We start from the raw sequence: 20349 nt of genomic DNA, 5'->3' as shown, positions 1-20349 counted from the left end.
TCATTCAGCGTCTGGAGAGAACTGGGGCCTTCCTTCCTCGCGCAGTGCTCTTATATATAAAGCCGCGGCGCGGACGGCTGACGGAACGCTTGATCAAACCGGCTGTCCCGACTAGCCGCTGTGCTAGTAACGCACCACTTCAAGTCACATAATAAATTATAGTTTCTCTTGCTGATGGCCGAATAAGCTCTTAATTTAACTGTGCATTCAGCACGCAGGTAAGTATTGATAATAAAATTTTGACGTGGCTAACTTAAGTATTGTGGGCGAGAGAATTAATTTAATTGCACTGCACGCAGCAGATGAGCTCTGAACTGTCCCTTTTGAGATCCGCTATTGCTAGAATTTTATAGATATTCAAAAGAAACTTCTCACATATTCATTGTCATAGCGGACCTCCAACCTATTTAAATCTAAACATCCTAGCCTTAATTCTTAGCCTACTTAATCTATCTTGCTTCCTTCAGTTTTGAGATGAAAACCAGAAAATCATGAATTTACACTAAAATCTTAATCTGTGAAATCCAAAGTACAGTTTTTATTAAATCATTATGAAAGCTGAATCTAAATATAAATTTTGAAGTCTCTAGCTCTTTGCTGTTGCGCCAATTATTTTTATAGAAAAACGTCCAAATTTCGGAAATGGCTGAAGTTATCAAACTGATATTTAACAAACATTACATTAGCATTACTTCTGACATACTAGGAAAGTTTTAGTTCATTTGCTTGATTTTTAAGGTATTGCGCAACATTTATGACGTCAGAGCTAGTTACAGCAGACTGACTGGCACACAATTGAAACTGATGTGAATTTACTATAGCGTGAGTAGGCTGCTTCCCTACAAGTGGCTCACAACCCTATAACAGGATACAGCAGTCCACTCACCCCACCGCCGCCCCACACCGAACCCAGGGTTACTGTGCGGTTCGGCCCCTAGTGGACCCTCCCACGGGAACGTCTCACACCTGACGCGTGTAACCACAATGTTTGCGTGGATAGTAATTATAGTGTACGCGTACGTGGAGAAAGTGTTTGGGCAGCAACCGCCGACATAGTGTAACCGAGGCGGAATAAGGGGAACCAGCCCGCATTCGCCGAGGCAGATGGAAAACCGCCTTAAAAACCATCCACAGACTGGCCGGCACACCGCACCTCGACACTAATCCGCCAGGCGGATTCGTGCCGGGGGCCGGCAAGCCTTCCCGCCCAGAAAGCAGGGCGTTAGACCTCACGGCTAACCGGGCGGGCCAATGTCATATTAGCGAAATTTTGTTATTAATGTAGACATTGTTGACCTCCATTTGTGCAGATGTTTCCAGTCCTATGCCTGTTTCTTTCATTCATAATTTTAGAGCTGCTGCCACTGCCTGCTATTTTAAGTACCTTTTGGTGAGTGTGAAAAATGCGTGTGCCGAATTTCTCTGAGTGAATTTAATGTGCCATTATTTAGGCACTGTATTTGTTCAAACTGTGTCATCCACCATTCAGGTGGATGCAACAGCCAATGACAGCAGAGCTGCTTACACCCGATTGGTGCAATGTATGCAGACGTGAGTAAACATAGTAACAAGTGTCAAACTGAACACTGTGAGTTCACTTATAAGTAAATGCCCTATTGCCACATCATTATAACCATATACGCATGCAGTTGTACCGTACTTAACTTTCTATGTAGCGATAAATGTTAGGCAAAATGGTCAAACTTGTTGGTAGTTTGGCGGGAATTAAGTGGCAGAGCTGAGTCACGATCACTACATATGGCTTGATTCATAACTGAACCAGATCACATAGCAGGTTAGGTATTAATTTTTTTAGCCATGTGTAGCTGGATCATTACAAACTGTCTTCTGAAACTGGAGGTATTATTCAGTTCTCTAATCTGATGTGGGGGGTTATTCCAGATTCTGGTTCCTGCTACTAAGAAGAACTTCGAGAAAGTACTTCAAAGACGGAGTGAGACATAAAGGATGTTGATCTGATGGGAACGGATGTTTCTGCCATGTTGTTCAGCCAAGAACATTAAAGTTGAGGAAAATGTGGGGGAGACGTCAGTGTAAGCTGATAAAACTGTAAAGTCTTGAAAATCTCTGTGTCTGATTGCATGCAGCCAGGACAGCTGTGCATATGATGGTGAAATACCAGCAAACAGTCGAACATCACAGATATAATGAACAGAGGAATTCATAACCACTTCCAGGCACCGTTATATTTCATGAGAAAAACCTTTCAGGATAACATCGCTGTAATCAATAACTGGAAGTATAAGTGATTGTAAAAGTTTCTTTTTCTGGTCTAGAGGAAAGAGAATTTCATATTTTTGAAGGGAATGGAGAAATGCTGATGCTTTCTTGCACTTTGGAGGTACGTCCTCAGTTCAATCTAGATTTCATCTATTGTTACTCCTAAACTCTTTGCTGAAGGAGGGAAGTTGATATTTGTCCCATTTAGGGTTAAAGTTATTTCGGCTTTATGAGTCTAGAATGACAGACCAGTACTGCTTGGGTTTTGCATGTGTTGGACTTTAACCCCACATCCTGTGCCCATTATGATAGTCCACACAGGTCTGTACTGAGAGTCTCAGTTGCGGTCGTCAGGGTTACTGGTTTTGCATTTGACCATAACAATAGGTCTTCAGCATACATGTGATACTTGCAGTAGGACAAAACTGATGACACATCATTGACATACAATGAAATGAGTATATGGCCCAGTACTGAATCCTGGGGGACGCCTGTTACTAGTCTCCTCCATTGTGACTTTACGGTGTCGGACAGGACTCGTTGCTGACGAGACGTCAGGTATGAGTGGAACCATTGCACTGCACTTGGCGAGAAATTTAGGCTGCTAAGTTCGGCAAGTAAACTGTAGAAGACGGTAGTATCAAAGGCTTTGCTGAAGTGTAAGAAGCAGGTGATAGTCTCCTCTTGTACATCCGTGCTAATCTTCAGGTCATCCGTTACCTTTATCGAGGTGCCAAGTGTGCTGCGATGTTTACGGAAACCTGACTGGTATTCGTCCAGTAGGCCGTTTGTGGTTAGGTAGTTCGTTAGCTGGTCGAGGATTACATATTCTAAAGCCCTTGACAGTGCACGAAGAGCGCAAATAGGATCATTAGAGAAGCAGGTCCCACTTCTTATTTGCCTCAAAAGTTTGAGTTTTGTTTATTATCAGTACTCACACTGAAACTACATTCTCGTGCACTAAATTTAAGTTTATGTGAGGATGACAAGCACAGATTGAACCAAAAATTTAGATATGTGAAGTAAATCTGTGCTTATCATTCACATAACCTTAAATTTAGTGCATGAGAATGTCGTTTCAGTCTGGTTGAAATTTAATGTGCAGTGTCTTCTTTTCTTCTGTTTTACTACGCCTGCAAGTACTTACAGAGGTTAAGTTAGACCGTTTATCCTTAAAAACACATTTTTAGTGGTCTGAATACAGGAAATATATTTTACTTGCGGACTGAACTGCAAAAAAAAACTGCGGATTGTTTTGTATATATTGGTTGGGTGATACCAACAGACTGACTCTTATGCACAGGTTTTGGTTCTGACTACTCCAGTTGAGCTTCTTATACAGAATGGTTTTTGGAATATCACACATATTTAACATTAGATCATTTTAGTGTTATAATATGTAATTCACTTTTTAATTACGGTTACAAGATCTTACGTAATTGCATCTGTCCAACATTTTTTTGACTTCAACCAGTGTTATGAACTAACATAACGAAATACTGGATATTTTCTATTTAAATAACTAGAAATGTCCAAGTTCAAGAGTCCGTGTTACAAATCACTCCAAAAATTGGTATTCAGTGTAAAAACACACCATATTTCCTCGTTATTCAAATAATTTCATGAGAACCAATTTCGTGTGAAACGTACCCTCCCTTTAACAATATATAATGTCAACATTTTCAATTACCTCCTCCACTTTCACAATAAACGTTAGTGACCGAATAGTTTTTCACGAAATACTTGCGTTTCCTGGACTGAATGTTATGAATATTCATTATTACAGTAACAACATACAATAGCTGTAAAGTTATTCAAATAGGACAATTACATTAGAAGCACAAGCTCAGATTATGGATGGACGAAAAAGGAAGTCGGATTTTGCCATTTAAAAGAAACCATCCCGCAATTTACCTACTGCAGTTTAGGAAAACCACCGAAAGATAAAATTAAGATAATGAAATGGGGGATTCACGCACCATACTCCCGAAGGCGCGTCCAGTATCTTAACAACTACAACAACTCGCTCGGTACATGACGACCACGTGGTATTCAGTTTTTAACTGGCTGCTTGATGACCTGAAAACCAGACTGTAGTACACCTGGTACACAAACGCAATGTGTTGTTAGTAAAAGTACGCAATTTCTCTGCGGATATTTGCATTTAGAGCCATCTGCTAGAATTTTTACAATTTTTCGCGTTTGTTTTCTTCCTCTGCAATATATTGAGAACCAATCTTTTGTCCTCAGAAGGAATTTCTGCGATTGTATTCTTGACATTGTCAGTCTAGGGGCGATTTACCACGATAACTGGAGTAAACTTCACAAATCAAGCTCAACAAAAATGCACTTTTTTGGGTGACCGGTTTCGATAGAGCTATATTGTCATCAGCATAAGATACTTTGACGACAGCAAAGCTGTGTTGAAACCGATTATCAAAAAATGTTTTTCTTTGACGATCTTGGTTTGTGAAATTTTCTTAAGTTCTCATAAATTCCGCTAACTTATGACCACTGTCACTTCTAGTAGCATTACTAAAAACCAGATTCATTAAAGAACTGAACCCCCATGTATAAAATGAGTTAATGTGTAAAATATTTGTTGTTAAGCGTAAGTTCGAAATTAAGATTAAAGTGCTATCATCAGGAAACACTGGATGAGTATAACCTGCATAATTTGCGCTCCATTTTAAGCAAAAGAAAGTTTTTCATGCATTTGAGTGTTTATGACGTTATATCTGCTGAGCTATGTGTCGTATATTCACGTAATTTTGCAGATGTATGTATAGCGCTGTTGCTAGATACGGTCTGCCAACTGTGTTACGAATGGAGTCGGTAGTAAGAAAATAAAAAATTAAAAAGTCTAAGCGATACAAGTTTTTTTTTTCCTTTCAGTGTTTTGTGGCAGCTGTTTGCGAAAAAAGTTACTTAAAGATTTGAAATGATGTGTACAGTTTGTTGGAGCTAGCTAAATGCTCTAATTCTTAAATACTAGATGAATGTAGTCTCAAGATGGTTAAAATAGCTCTAAGCACTATGGTACTTAACATGTGAGGTCATCAGTCCCCTAGACTTAGAACTACTTAAACCTAACTAACCTAAGGGCACCCCACACATCCATGCCCGAAGCATGATTCGAACCTGCGACCGTAGCAGTAGCGCAGTTCCTGACTGAAGCACCTAGAACCGCTCGGCCACAGCGGCCGGATATAGTCTCAAGAAAAAACATAGTTTCTGACTGTAATATTTCCTTTGCACTGTTAAACGTTTAACATAAGATTATACCCCTTAATGAGTTGATTATGACAGTATGTTAAATTTTTAAATTCGGTCAATAACTACGCGAAGTATTGAAAATCATATTTTTGTTTCCCCTGGAAACCGTTAGGTAGGCAACCTGCAAGCCTTTTTGGGTTCCGGGTTCCGGGATAGCCGCCTCATAATATACAGGGTGGTCGGAAACAGTCTGAAAAGTTTGTAAAGATGTTGCAGAGGAAGTCGTACTGAGAAATAACTGATAAGAAATATATTCGATATGCTGCATCGTTTCCGATTTAATTGGCATTGAGGTTAGCCTATCCAGGTCGCTGGGCAATGCAGATTCAAACAGCGTGCCAGAGACAGTGTCGCCAAACGTGTTCTTTATTTGCTTTCCTCAAATCGAACAAACTTAGCTTTCGATCAGCGAGGTTAAATTTGTCACTTCCGAAAAAAGGTACATTTTAAATGGAAATGAGCGTTTCAACAAGTGGGAACTTACGGACCCATAGATGTCTCTGCATTTCCACATTCTAGCGCGTGCAACTACTTGAATTTTCGCCGCACGCGATGACCTGATTGACCCGGGGACTCGCCCTTATTAGCCAGTTGTGCGGATCTCCTGCTTACTACACAATTTTTTTTTATTTGGCCTTAATTTAGCCATCGGCAACACATAGTGACAATGTACATCTAATTGAATAAACAAATACAGAAATACATATTTACAAGAATAAAAGGCTTAACTGTTACAGTTTTGTACATAATGTTTTAGAAATTGAATTGAAATGAATTGGAAAATAATTAAAAGTGTCTTGGCTTACAATTCACACCATTTCTGAAATATCTCCATCAGCAAGGCATATTTATAATTTATGTACACCATTAAAACCTACAGATTGTAACCAGTACTCTTGTTGAAGTTAACTATCACTTTATATAGACGAACGTCTTTAGTACACAAAAGAGAAGAAGCTGATTGAGGAAGCTGGTAGCCCATACTCAGCAATGTCTTCAGAAAGACCAACCGTTCACGGTCAAATTTGGGGCACATAAATAAGATGTGGTTGACATCAGCTTCCGACTCAGGATCACACTCACATGCTCGTGAACTGTAAACGTTGATCCGATGTAGATGTTGTGGGAAAGAGGCATGATTGAAGCGGAGTCTTATGATGGTAGAAATCGTGGAGCGGTCCAGATGTGTCCTCATGAACCACGGCTGTGAAGAAATCCGAGGTTGTAGCACTGTGTAATGACCGCCTTTTGTCTGTTGAGAAACGTTCCACATTTCCTGCCATTGTTGTCTTGTGTGATCGTTGACTTCACGTAAGTAGTCTGTATAAGAAAGGTGCAGATCCAGGACGGTGCCTAAGGTTGCCGCTTGTTTGGCTAATGCATCAACTTCATCATCATAGAGGATACCAGAGTGGGAAGGTACCCACAACAAATGGATCGTCCGGCCCGTGCGTGTGTTGCGAATATATTCAGATATCACATCCATGATATAACTGTTGGTTGTTTTGTTCCATCGACTGTACTGAATGTTTTTAAGAACGGTTTGCGAGTCAGATACTATCAATATCTTGGGGAAGGAAGTGCTAGAGACAAACTTAAGTGCTTCCAAAACTGCCACTGTCTCCGCCGTAAAAATAGAAGTGCTCTTAGGCAGTTTGAAGGTTTTGCGGATCTGGATCTGAGGGCAGAAAAAAGTGCATCCTGTACACTCTTCTTGCGGAATTTTGGAGCCATCGGTGTGTACACAGAGAAAACCCGGCCATTGTGCTTGAACGAGACGATTGAAGCCAACGTTGACATTAGTACTGTCCAGCCAGGTCGTACTTAAATAATGGACTGGGATCTGGGAGCAGAGCATTTGAAAATAATTGTGTTAATCATTGCGGCACCCACACACATTGTTGATCGGAATTGCACGGACAGCCTCGGCACGCATCTCGGGCGACCCACATTGCCACCTACTGCCATCTATCCGCAGTCTCCGGCCATGTCCTCCGTGCTCGCTACTTTAAGATTAGCGCAGGAGGTCGAACGAAATTGTGACTGATTCATTGCCCATCGAGGCGAATCAGTTATACGAACGCGTGGTGACTCCTCCTTCAAACGTGTCGGAAAGAACAGTCACAACGTATTCATATTACTGCTAACTAAACTGGAAATGGCGCAACGTATCGAATTTTTTTCTTGCCAATTACTTCCCAACACAGCCTACCCTGGAACACGATTTTAAGGTTTTCATACTGTTTCTGACCACCCCGTAGATACACAATGTTTTCTTCAGAAGAACCGTGCTAGATTTACTATCACACTTACGCATTAAAAACTCTTGTTATTATCCTGTGGAGCGATTTGCGGTCATTTATCAGTTTCTGCAGACCTTAGTAATGTTTTTTGTAATTGCCCATCAAAAAGTGGGCCGGCCGCTGTGGTCGAGCGGTTCTAGGCGCTCAATTCCGGAACCGCGCTGCTGCTACGGTCGCAGGTTCGAATCCTGCCTCGGGCATGGATGTGTGATGTCCTTAGGTTACTTAGACACTTAGATTTAAGTAGCTCTAAGTTCTAGGGAACTGATGACCTCATATATTAAGTCGCATAGTGCTTAGAGCCATTTGAACCATTTTTATTAACACTCTTCTAATTGTCTGGTTTTTGTAATGAAGAGTACGCCTAAATGACCTCCCAGCTCTGTTCTTCCGTGGCAAAACATGTGACCTAACTACTCCGGTAATGTATGTTTGTATCCAAAGTTTTTACGTATCTCAATATTAGTTACATTAGATGAGACTAGATTGGTCATATTAAAGAAAATGTTTCTATTTTTATGTTTGGTGATAATACACTACGAAGTATCCCAAACACTAAGCTGCAGATCTCTGAGATGCAGCAATCGTATATTTTTCTCAACCAAACTTCTTCAACACAATTTCGTGCTCCAAAGAACAGCTGCGCACCAGAACTAGAAAGCAATCATGGCTGAGACGTTTGTGCGTTTTGTTACATGATAAAATGGCTGCTTAAAAGGCTTATGTTTCACTATACGCAAAAGTACCTTCATACAAAAACTGCTTAAACTTTTTTTTCGCCTTTCATCAGCATAGATAGTTTGTTAAATACACTACTGGCCATTAAAATTGCTACACCAAGAAGAAATGCAGATGATAAACGGGTATGGATTGGACAAATATATTATACTAGAACTGACATGTGATTATATTTTCACGCGATTTGAGTGCATAGATCCCGAGAAATCAGTACCCAGAACAACCACCTCTGGCCGTAATAACGGCTTTGATACGCCTGGACATTGAGTCAAACAGAGCTTGGATGGCGTGTACAGGTACAGCTGACCATGCAGCTTCAACACGATACCACAGTTCATCAAGAGTAGTGACTAGCGTATTGTGGCGAACCAGTTGCTTGGCCACCATTGAACAGACGTTTTCAATAGGTGAGAGGTCTGGAGAATGTGCTGGCGAGGGCAGCAGTCTAACATTTTCTGTATCCAGAAAGGCCCGTACAGGACCTGCAACATGCAGTCGTGCATTATCCTGCTGAAGTGTAGGGTTTCGCAGGGATCGAATGAAGGGTAGAGCCGCGGGTCGTAACACATCTCAAATGTAACGTCCACTGTTCAAAGTGCCGTCAATGCGAACAGAGGTGACCGAGACGTGTATCCAATGCCACCCCATACCATCACACCGGGTGATACGCCAGTATGGCGATGACGAATACACGCTTCTAATTTGCGTTCACCACGATGGCGCCAAACACGGATGAAACCATCATGATGCTGTAAACAGAACCTGAAATCATCCGAAAAAATGACGTTTTGCCATTCGTGCACCCAGGTTCGCCGTTGAGTACACCGTCGCAGGCGCTCCTGTCTGTGATGCAGCGGCAAGGGTAACCGCAGCTATGGTCTCCAAGCTGATAGTCCATGCTGCTGCAAACGCCGTCGAACTGTTCGTGCAGATGGTTGTTGTCTTGCAAATTTCCCCATCATTTGACTCAGGGATCGAGACGTGGCACCACGAGACGTTACAGCCATGCAGATAAGATGCCTGTCATATCGACTGCTAGTGATACGAGGCCGTTGGTATCCAGCACGGCGTTCTCTATTACCCTCCTGAATCCACCGATTCCATATTCTGCTAACAGTCATTGGATGTCGACCAACGCGAGCAGCAATGCCGCGATACGATAAACCGCAATTGCGATAGGCTACAATCCGACCTTTATCAAAGTAGGAAACGTGATGGTACGCATTTCTCCTCCCTACACGAGGCATCACAACAACGTTTCACCAGCAATGCCGGTCAATTGCTGTTTGTGTATGAGAAATCGGTTGGAAACTTTCCTCATGTCAGGACGTTGCAGGTGTCGCCACCGGTGCCAACCTCGTGTGAATGCTCTGAAAAGCTAATCATTTGCATATCACAGCATCTTCTTCCTGTCGGTTAAATTTCTCGTCTGTAGCACGTCATCTTCGCGGTGTAGCAATTTTAATGGCCAGTAGTGTATAGCGATTAATGGAGAATTCTCGTCTTCAACTAACTGTACGCAGTCCGATGTCGATTACCGTTTTTAAAGAGAAGTTTCCGGCCAAAGACTGCTTACGTTATTCTGTTGCTTTTTGCAGCTTCGTGTTGTCCAAAAGTTAGCGTATAATACACCTTTATGAAGAACGTATGGTAAGTGACGGAAATGGGAAGGAATGTAATGGAAGATTTAGAGAGGAAGAAGTCACTATGGTATGGCCATTCAGAATTGAAATGTCCCCTTTTAAACAATTTTACATGACTGTGCTTAAACTGACACACAATATTTTGTTAGCGCAACGCAATCTGACTTTCAGAATTCCCTTCAAAAGAATGGCCCTGACTAACATTAACCTGTACTTTTCACAAATCACTTACCTCACAAAAATCTTGGTTACTCCCCCTACTGCAATACAGCCAGCGCCACTACTGCCAGCTAAATAAAAGATTCAAACTATGGAAGGCACTAACTACTGATAGGGATAGTTAGCAAATGAAAGATATTAATAGAGAACAAACAATGTATTTACCTTGATATCATCATATATAAATATAGCAGTTCATGACAAATTTCAAAACTCCGCCATCTCTCTCCACACATCCACCACTGCTGGCGGCTCACCTCCAACTGCCCAACGCTACGCGCTGTTCACAGCCAGCTGCCTAACACTACAATGGCGAGTATTACAACAATGCAAAGCAGCCACAGACTGCACACAGCACAGCCAGTGATTTTCATACAGAGGTGGCGTTACCAATAAAAAAACCTAAACAGCCTACTTACATAGCCCCCATGCTCCCCACAAAAAAATTTTACAAAATTTTTTTGGGCACTGGCCAATACAAATTTGTTAAAATTTTTTTCACAATTACAATAACAAAGAAATCAAATGCACACACTTATTGATACAATGTTGGTCAAAAGCTAAAATTTTCTCACAGTCCATAAAGACAGTCCTGATCGTTGATCACACTAAAATTGCCGTGTTTTTCTCAAAGTCTGAGCAGTAAAAGACAATGCACACAGACGTAGTGGATTTCCATGCAGTCTTGAAGAAGTAGTGTTGTCCTTCCAACGGAAAGACAGTGCTGACTCGACATGCAGACAGGTAATGGGCCACAACAGAGCAAACCCACAGCAGAGTCAGTCGAAATTTTGAAGAGTATTGGTAGGTAGGTCATCACAGAGCAGACCCACTGTAGTCCTGGTAGAGATTACGGTATTGGTGGCCCACCAGAGGTGCAGACCCACTGCAGTCCTTGTAGAAATAATGGTACTGGTGAGTCAGCAAAGACGCAGACCCACTGTAGTCCTTGTAGAGACGGCCAGCAGCCATCGGTTGCAAATGTGCAGGTGCACAATCACCATCGAAGAGTCTTGCGGACAATATAGCAAGTTCATAATCCACCACTTGTGCACTCACAAAGTTTTTGGAATTGTCCTTAGAACCAGCAATGCTGTTATCTAGTCCCTTGCTGAATTATTAACACATGTGCAAACACTAACAGTCCCTACTTCTCACATATTGTCCATATACTATGACCAACAGAAACGTGTGCAATGAAATGTAACTTACAAGTTACTTAATTTGATGAACTGGTATCAATTACAATTTTATAGCATAAGAATACAATAACAACGGTACAAAATACATCATTAAAAACATAATAATACAGATAACATTTGTAGGAATAGGGGCTTTACAAAAGAATAGAAATAAACATATACATCAGTGTTACAGGAATTATGACATGAGTACATACATAAAAGATCAGAATAACTTTCACAGAACAGAATTAATAATGTCTAAACATCTTTACAAAGTAAATAACATATTATTAATGCCAATTGTATTTGAGGATAACAGTATTCCTCATCATAGTGAATGTAACTTAGTATTAGAAGAGAAAAAAGTACACAGAGACAGGAAGAAAACAAATACACAAGGGTACACAAACACATAGGGGGATAACACAATGGAAAGGACAGGGTTCGTTTTCAGTGTAGCTTTTGGTACTGCAGTATTTTGCGAACAAAACCTTTTTTGTTGTTGGAGATCTCCCTTCGTTCATCATTATTCCCAAAACAAATACACAAGGGTACACAAACACATAGGGGGATAACACAATGGAAAGGACAGGGTTCGTTTACAGTGTAGCTTTTGGTACTGCAGTATTTTGCGAACAAAACCTTTTTTGTTCTTGGAGATCTCCCTTCGTTCATCATTATTCCCAAAAAGTCCTATCTGTACCTCTTTTCTGTATTCTAACTATATTTCTTTCAAAATAAATATGGCTCATTGTACAATACTCATTTAGGCCCAAATCGTTTTCATATAACCTTCAAAGCATTCTTTCCCTATTCTCCATAGTTAGGTTCTTATATAGTCTACCCCGTCTTAAGCTAACTTAAATCTACTGAGCTCAGATATTAAACTAAGGGAGGAGGCAATGCAGCAGCACATAACATATTAACACAAACAGCAATGACAAAAAAATGGAAAATTGCAAAGCAAGCTACAGTAAATCTAAATTACCAAACAATGCAACGTTACAACTAATATGAGTCAATGTGCAGCAGCAAGAAAAATAAATCAGTAGTAAAACTAGCTTAACAGAGTAATACAAAGTTAAATTCAGTAGCACTACGCCTGGCAAACAGCAGCAGCAAATAAACTTTAAACCTAGACCTCAAGCAGAAAAAAATATTACACTAAAAATGGCCATGTCTAATACCTATGTCACATCTTAACACTAGAGTGATACATCACGATTTATTCTACAAAAGAAATTACCAAGTACTTGAAAAGAAAACTATGATTGCAGTTCCTGTGAAGGTAAATGTCTTTTTTGTGCTCCCTCATTTTTTTTTAAAAAAAATTATTATTTACTCGATCTGTAGACAGAAAATATTTATATTAGTACATCTATAAAATTTTATTTTAACCAATGCTGCAGTGCAGCTAGAAACTAGATATTAAACGAAATGAGCAAATATATACATAAAGCAAGCCATATGGCATTTCATAAGGCAGCAAAAACTCTCTCAATTTTCGAGAAAGACACTTGTCATAGTCAGGTGTGCAGATGTAAAAATATTTCTCGTCATTTCATTAGGCATTTCAGTAAATATCATAAATTAAGAGATCCACAATGTAATAATATGTTTTCAGGTTCGACCGTGTCGTTTTTGCGATGCTCTCTACAAAGGAACGTCAATAGCGAGGATAATGGCCTCCCCTTTTTTTTTCTACCTGTGCCGCTGAAAGGGGCTCGCAATAATGGCTTTTTCTCCAGGCATCTGACACAGCTGGGTGCCCGTGATGCATTACGTGCAGGTGGTCACTTAACTTTCTTATGGAAATATTTACGACAGCAGTTTCCGCTACAGTGGCAGTCTTATATAAAAAAAAATTCACAGGTTGAGAATTTGGTTACAAATGTGTAGAAACAAAATCCTATTGATATAACAGTGTCCAAAAAATTTTCGTCGGCATTGTGATACATTCACCCATTTACACACATTTCATAACCTTAAAGTACGATTTCTCGGTTTCCAACATCCTTTTTCACAAACCACAGTCCCTAAACACTATTCATTACTCCTTACCTTATTATACATATACATATTCGTCGACACTTCAATATTTCATCGTAACATACGTAGCATAATCAGATTCCTCATATAGCATCATCTCATTGAACATAAACATACCTCAACAGCATAATACACATCGTCGTCGTAAAAATAACATCATAACACCTCAGTCAACTCTCAAAATCGTCGTAGCTTCCTCCAATAATTTCAAAACCTAAGAAAAATTCTCTGCTCATTTCAATAGTGTCATCTACCTCAAACGTACTTTAAAAATCATGATCCCATACCAAATACATCATTCAAAGCTCTCATAGTATCACAATGGTTCCGAAAAAATATGAACAGTTCACAAAGTACAGACAAAATACAATTTCGTAAGTGTGAAGTTATCCAACTGTGTAATTGCGTAAACATGTGTCACTGATGTATATAAAAAAATGTTTATCTCTTAGTTAAATGATCAGATAGCTGTGTAATTTATGTGTTAGAGAAATATGGTAGCGATGTGTAAAGTTGTGTAAGCAAATACCATATTAGCTAGGGTTCCTTGTGGTTGCCACACACATGGTACACAAAGTAAGCGTGTACCCCCCTGAGGATTAATGTAATTATACCCTCAGGTGTTACAGATTACAGCAATGGAATGAAATATATCATGGAAAACTTTCTTTGCAATTTAAAAATCTTTAAAAATAAATGTTTTAAGTACAAAATTAATCACTCAAATATGTGTCCTGTAGCGCTAAACTGTGCGTCATGTTGTAAGATAGTCTCTGTGGAAGTCTCGTAGTTATCGTCCTCCGAAAGCTAAGTTCTGCAGAAGTCAATGTACTTACCTCATGATAAACAAAAGTAAAATGCTTTGCGTATAGATATCTTAGTTATTACGCTTATTGTTGTGATGAAGAAAGTACTGTGTTGTGACGTATTGTTGTGCCACGGAAAAGGCTGTCTCATTGTAGCTATACCACAAAAGTTAAATACTAAAACATGTTTTACTTTCCAGAAGAATTCAGAAAAATTGTGCAGATATAAAACAGATACACTGCAAAAGCAACATTGTAAATTGTCACTCATTAGTAGCGTCGTGATAACATCGTGTAGCTGTCACATAAAGTAACCACTGTGTCCTCTGGTGTCTCACAGAAAGTACTTTAAATCCAGAATGTTTTTTTTTTAAGTAAACCAAAATGTTGCATGAAAATCTCATTAGCGTTGCCGGTATATGTTCTAAGTATGTGATCCTTATAGTCGTTACGTGATAGTGGAACTAACAAGCAAGAATGTACAAATACAACAACACTGTGTCGCCTATTCACAATAACAATGCATTCGTAATTTTTGTTGAAATAAGTTCTCTTGGTTCTTGACTGGATATTTAACTTCAAACATTGTTGCATATTAACAGATTCTAAGTCTGACAAAGCATACTAGAAACGTGAAGTGAAAAATTTTATGGCAAAGACTAAGTTAAAAAGCAGATTATCTATCAATAAACGGTTTTAAATGTGAAATGTGGTGCAAACCTTTACTCTTACTACTATGCAGAGCTCCAACTTTAACGCAATTCTCAAGTGGTATATGTCGGTAAAGAATACTGGAATTTTTCTCAAGGTTAGCGTCTATGTTATTTTTCCCTGAGCCAGCTGGCGCACGCGGCTGCCTGCTGTGCGGGTCATTGTCTGTCTCTTTGTTGGCGCGCGTCGTTATTGGGGTTTGGAGACCTAACTTCTACAAATTCGCCTTGCCGAGAGGGCCCAGCTCTGTTTAAATCCCGCCAGTTCTGATACATTTCAGGTCTGTCGTTACGAATATATCGTCTGTCGTCATGTCGGTAGGTTCCGTAGTTTCTTCCTTGTCGGTTAAGTGGTGGAGAATTTCTCCCTGAATCGTAACTGCGCGCTGGTCCGTTGCGTCTAAAGTTATTCTGTCTCCCTTGATAATATTTATTTTGCTTCCCATATTGTCTGTTTCTCTGATTGTCTCTGTGATAGTCATTACCGCGGAGAGGTGATCTTTCCCTGTAGTTATTACTACTCTGCCATCGGTTGTCATACGGGTGGTGTCTGTTTTGGTCACGATATGTGTTGTGAGAATAGCCTTGTCGTGTCCAGTTATTATTTCTTTCATCGCGGAATTGTGACAGATGTGACCTGTAATTGTTGTGCTCCTGTTTCCGCGTTCCCCGATTGTCAGTGTCAATTTCCAGTTCTTGTAACAGTCCCTGAAAAGCCTCAATGTCTTCTTTGCAACGTCCTGCTAAAATATTATGTCGTAAATATTCAGGTAATTTGATTAAGCAAATGCGGATGAGTTCTGAGGGGCTGTATGGGTTTGACAGGTACTGATTCTTGTGCAACATGTCTTCAAAATATTTTACAAGACTGTAGCATTCAGATTGTTCGAAATGTTTCATCATTATGATGCCATGTTTTACTCGGTCTTGTGTGACTTGAGACCAATATGCTGAGAGGAAGGCATGGTAAAATTCTCCTTCACTGTGGCAATCGTGAATGACCGATCGCATTCTTACAGCTGGTTCATTCTCTAAGTAGCCACACATAAATTCTAATCTGTGTTCTAACGACCAGTTGGGAGGAAAACAATGAGAGAATTGATGGAGCCATGCTTGTGGATGCATGTCGTTGCCAGAATTCTTAAATGTTTTGAATTTACGTGTAGTAATGAACAGCTTATAGTCAAAATCATCATGTCGGCGAGTCGCATATCGGTCATTGTTAGGTCGTGTCGGCCGTTCCATCTCAAAATTCGGTGCACATTGCCAATTTCTTTCATAACTTCCGAAATGCCCTGTGTTATTATTTTGCGGCTTTTCCGTATTTCTAAGTCCCTCTTCCCGTGTTGGAGCGCGAGTGTCCTCTGAAATACGTAATTCTTGTATTACCTGTGTCAGCTGATCTTGTACTTCCCGGATTTCTCTTTGGTGTTGCGTATTAATTTGATTCAGATTTTGTTTCAGTTTCCTAATTTGTTCGCTCTCTTCTGTGTCATTAAAGACTACCGGTTTTGTGTCATTCAGATTATCATCTACCTTCGTAGATAAATTGTTTAGCTGATCCGAAAGTTCAACTACTTTCTCTGATATTGAACTAATTTCCTCCATGTGTCTTTCTGAACCAATTTTCGGAGTATCTACTGTGTCCTTTAAGTTTTCTTGAGTTTTTGCAAGTTGCATAACCGAATCGGTAGATGCAACTGAGTCAAATTTCGCTTGCAAGGTGTCATGATTTTCATGAGCAATAGTTTGCAGTTCTTTTATGGCTGCTTCGTGATTCTGTAATGCATTTTCATGCCGCGAAAAAATGGGTTGAAAATGCTCACAAATTTGTGTTTTTACGTCATTACAGACTTTTTGACATTTCGATTCAATGTTATGTAACTCACTAGTTAAATCTCCACGTGTTTGTTCAAGTGTGGTGTCTAACTTTTGAAGATTTTGTCCCATTGCGTCTAACTGTTGCTGTGTTTGTCTCTGGTGTTGTTCCATTGTGTCTAACTTTTTAAGATTTTGTTCCACTGTGTCTAACTTTTGAAGCTTTTGCTGTGTTTGACTCTGAATTTGTTCCATTTGTTTCTGATTTTGTTCAAGCGTTGTGTCTAACTTTTGTAGCCTTTGTCCCATTTGTTGCATTAACTGTAATAACAATGCACTGGTGTCTGAAACACGTTCCTCAGTGCTTTTCGGCAGTGAATTTGCACCGGCAACATTCACATTTTGACAAGCGGAAAATGTGTCTTGACTCATTTGAGAAAACGGTGAGGACGCAAAACCTGAATCTACAGTATTTGCAAAATTGTGTCCTGTCATTTCGGATTCCTGAGGCGAGCTGTTGCCGACCGATCGATCGATAATGCTTCCCTCTTCACTAATTGTTTCACTGTCCACGCCATTGTTTGCCGCCCGCTCCATTTCCCTATGCACAATTACCAAATTACTACTTTGAACATCTGTTAATTCATTACTCGGTGGCGCTAACACACTGCTTTCATTTTCACTGTCATTTCTCAGTTTACTTTGGAGCCTAGTATTACGTTTTTCACACGCCATTATTGTCACAGTATTTCACACGACAACACAGAAAAACACAATTTGAAGATCAAAAATAAGAGAACACATTAACATAGCACTGAAAATAATATCTAGTTAATTGCAAGCGGAGCTGCGAAATACTTGGTGCAAATCTACATGCATGCCACAACTGTTTTACTGTACAACAATGAAAAACTACAACTACAAAGGAAATTCTCTCTATGATTACGCGCTAGCAATAAACAAAAGCTACACTAATTACACAAACTACAAGAAAAAATCAGAAGATTCCAGTGAGGTATCCTCGGCTAAGGGTCGACATATGAAATGTCCCCTTTTAAACAATTTTACATGACTGTGCTTAAACTGACACACAATATTTTGTTAGCGCAACGCAATCTGACTTTCAGAATTCCCTACAAAAGAATGGCCCTGACTAACATTAACCTGTACTTTTCACAAATCACTTACCTCACAAAAATCTTGGTTACTCCCCCTACTGCAATACAGCAAGCGCCACTACTGCCAGCTAAATAAAAGATTCAAACTATGGAAGGCACTAACTACTGATAGGGATAGTTAGCAAATGAAAGATATTAATAGAGAACAAACAATGTATTTACCTTGATATCATCGTATATAAATATAGCAGTTCATGACAAATTTCAAAACTCCGCCATCTCTCTCCCCACATCCACCACTGCTGGCGGCTCACCTCCAACTGCCCAACGCTACGCGCTGTTCACAGCCAGCTGCCTAACACTACAATGGCGAGTATTACAACAATGCAAAGCAGCCACAGACTGCACACAGCACAGCCAGTGATTTTCATACAGAGGTGGCGTTACCAATAAAAAAACCTAAACAGCCTACTTACAGAATGAATGGATGTTAGTAGAAGGACAAAGAAACTGCGAACGTGAAGCCCCAGGGTAAAAGGAAAAGGAAAAGAGGTCGACCGCCTAGAAGATGGGTGACGGATATTGAGCCGTGGCGCCATTGAGTTAGTAGACTCTTGTGACTGGTGTCACTGGCCCAGGTGTAGTATCGACTATCCCTCTCGCCGCCCCATTGCCAATATGTATGAGTAAGAGATGGTATTTGTGAGTTGTGTTCTTAGAAGGTCATTGCTTGCCGATGTACCAGTATATACTGGGTTCGCTGGCCTGAGAGAGAGCCACGAAGTTTGGGGATTGTCGGTAGCGTCGCGACAGGAGGTGGTCACGAGGTCCGAGAGGCCGAAGCCACGAGCTGCACAAGGAGGGCTGCGCAGAGCGAAAGTACCGGAGTACTTCACCGGGGTCAGCGTCGACTACAAGGAACAGGCCGACATCGCATCGGTTGGTTGGCAGCATTCGTGTCGGACGACCTCTCGTGGACTGGCTGCTCTCTTCTACTTGGCTTTCATCGGCACCACTCAGTAACCGCTGCGACGCACCGTGAACACATGGAACTGCTTGCTGATAAAGGGGAGTAACATTCTGAAATGCTCGTGGTGACTTGTTTCATTATCTGCCTGCTGTCCTCATTATTTTGTGCTTTGTACCCGACCCTCAGAGTTTTACTCGGTCCGCTCTTTGGTCGTGGGTATAGGCAGTAGTATTGTACTAAGACACTAGTGGTCGTTTGAAAATTTTTCCCGCCATTATATGGTCTTTCCTTTCTGGTTTGCACGCGGTCATTAATGTTCTCATTAATCAGCTCTTGGTCGTATATACAGCCGGAACAATTATACTAATGTTAAACAAAAGAGAGACCTAGTGGTTAGATATAACTGTCAACCGGTTCAATTCCTTCATTCTAATTGCATTTCTCAACCATTAGTTATAATGTGAACAACCTGTTGTATTAAGCTGTTCGTTTCCGTATTTGAAAGACCCGGTCATTATTTGTGTATTGTGGTTTCGTCGAGTGAGTTCTCTTGCAATAAGTTTTCACAAGTGATGTTTTAAGATGTTCCTTCAGAGCACTCATAATAACTGACAATCAGTTTCACCTTGAAAATATTAACAGCCAACTGTCACCAGGGCTTTAGTCAACTGCCAGAATTGACCGGTTGGGATCCATTCGCACCTTGGTTGCCGACTGAAGTTAAGAAGTTGGTTGCTTATATATTGTTAAATAAACAGGTTGGGTGAAAAGAAAGTTATATTGGTAGGTCCTTCCTTCCACGTTTTCCATAATACCTGTAAGTACCACGTTTCAGATGTCAAGGAATCTATGGAATCAGGAAAGTTCAAAAAGGAGGATTTGGAAGACTGTTAAACAATGGACGTTGAGAAGCGAGAAACTGCTTTAGTTATATACAAGTAAAAAACGCTTAACAATTCAATAGATTCATTAGATACGACATCGAATTACGGATAAACCGCTGTCTTCAAGCAATAATAGTTCCTTCCGTTATTCTGATAACGTTATGTAATGCACAGTGCTCATAGCAAAGTTGGCTGAAAATATCGTGCAAAAAACCAATCATAAGCTTTTGTTGACTTTGCTGATGAGGATTTTCTGGTATACACTGCTGACAAAAAAAGCTGAAGCACACCAGAAGGAATGGAGGAAACAAGATGAAACTCCACGCGTTGAGAAGGTATGCGATGCTATTTCAGTAATTACAAAATCTCGATAAATTTGCTAGAACTTGG

This window comes from Schistocerca nitens, chromosome 4, assembly GCF_023898315.1.
Source record: "Schistocerca nitens isolate TAMUIC-IGC-003100 chromosome 4, iqSchNite1.1, whole genome shotgun sequence".
In the NCBI taxonomy this organism is placed as follows: domain Eukaryota; kingdom Metazoa; phylum Arthropoda; class Insecta; order Orthoptera; family Acrididae; genus Schistocerca; species Schistocerca nitens.
The sequence above is the reverse complement of the archived record's forward strand: the minus strand, read 5'-3'. Positions refer to the sequence as shown.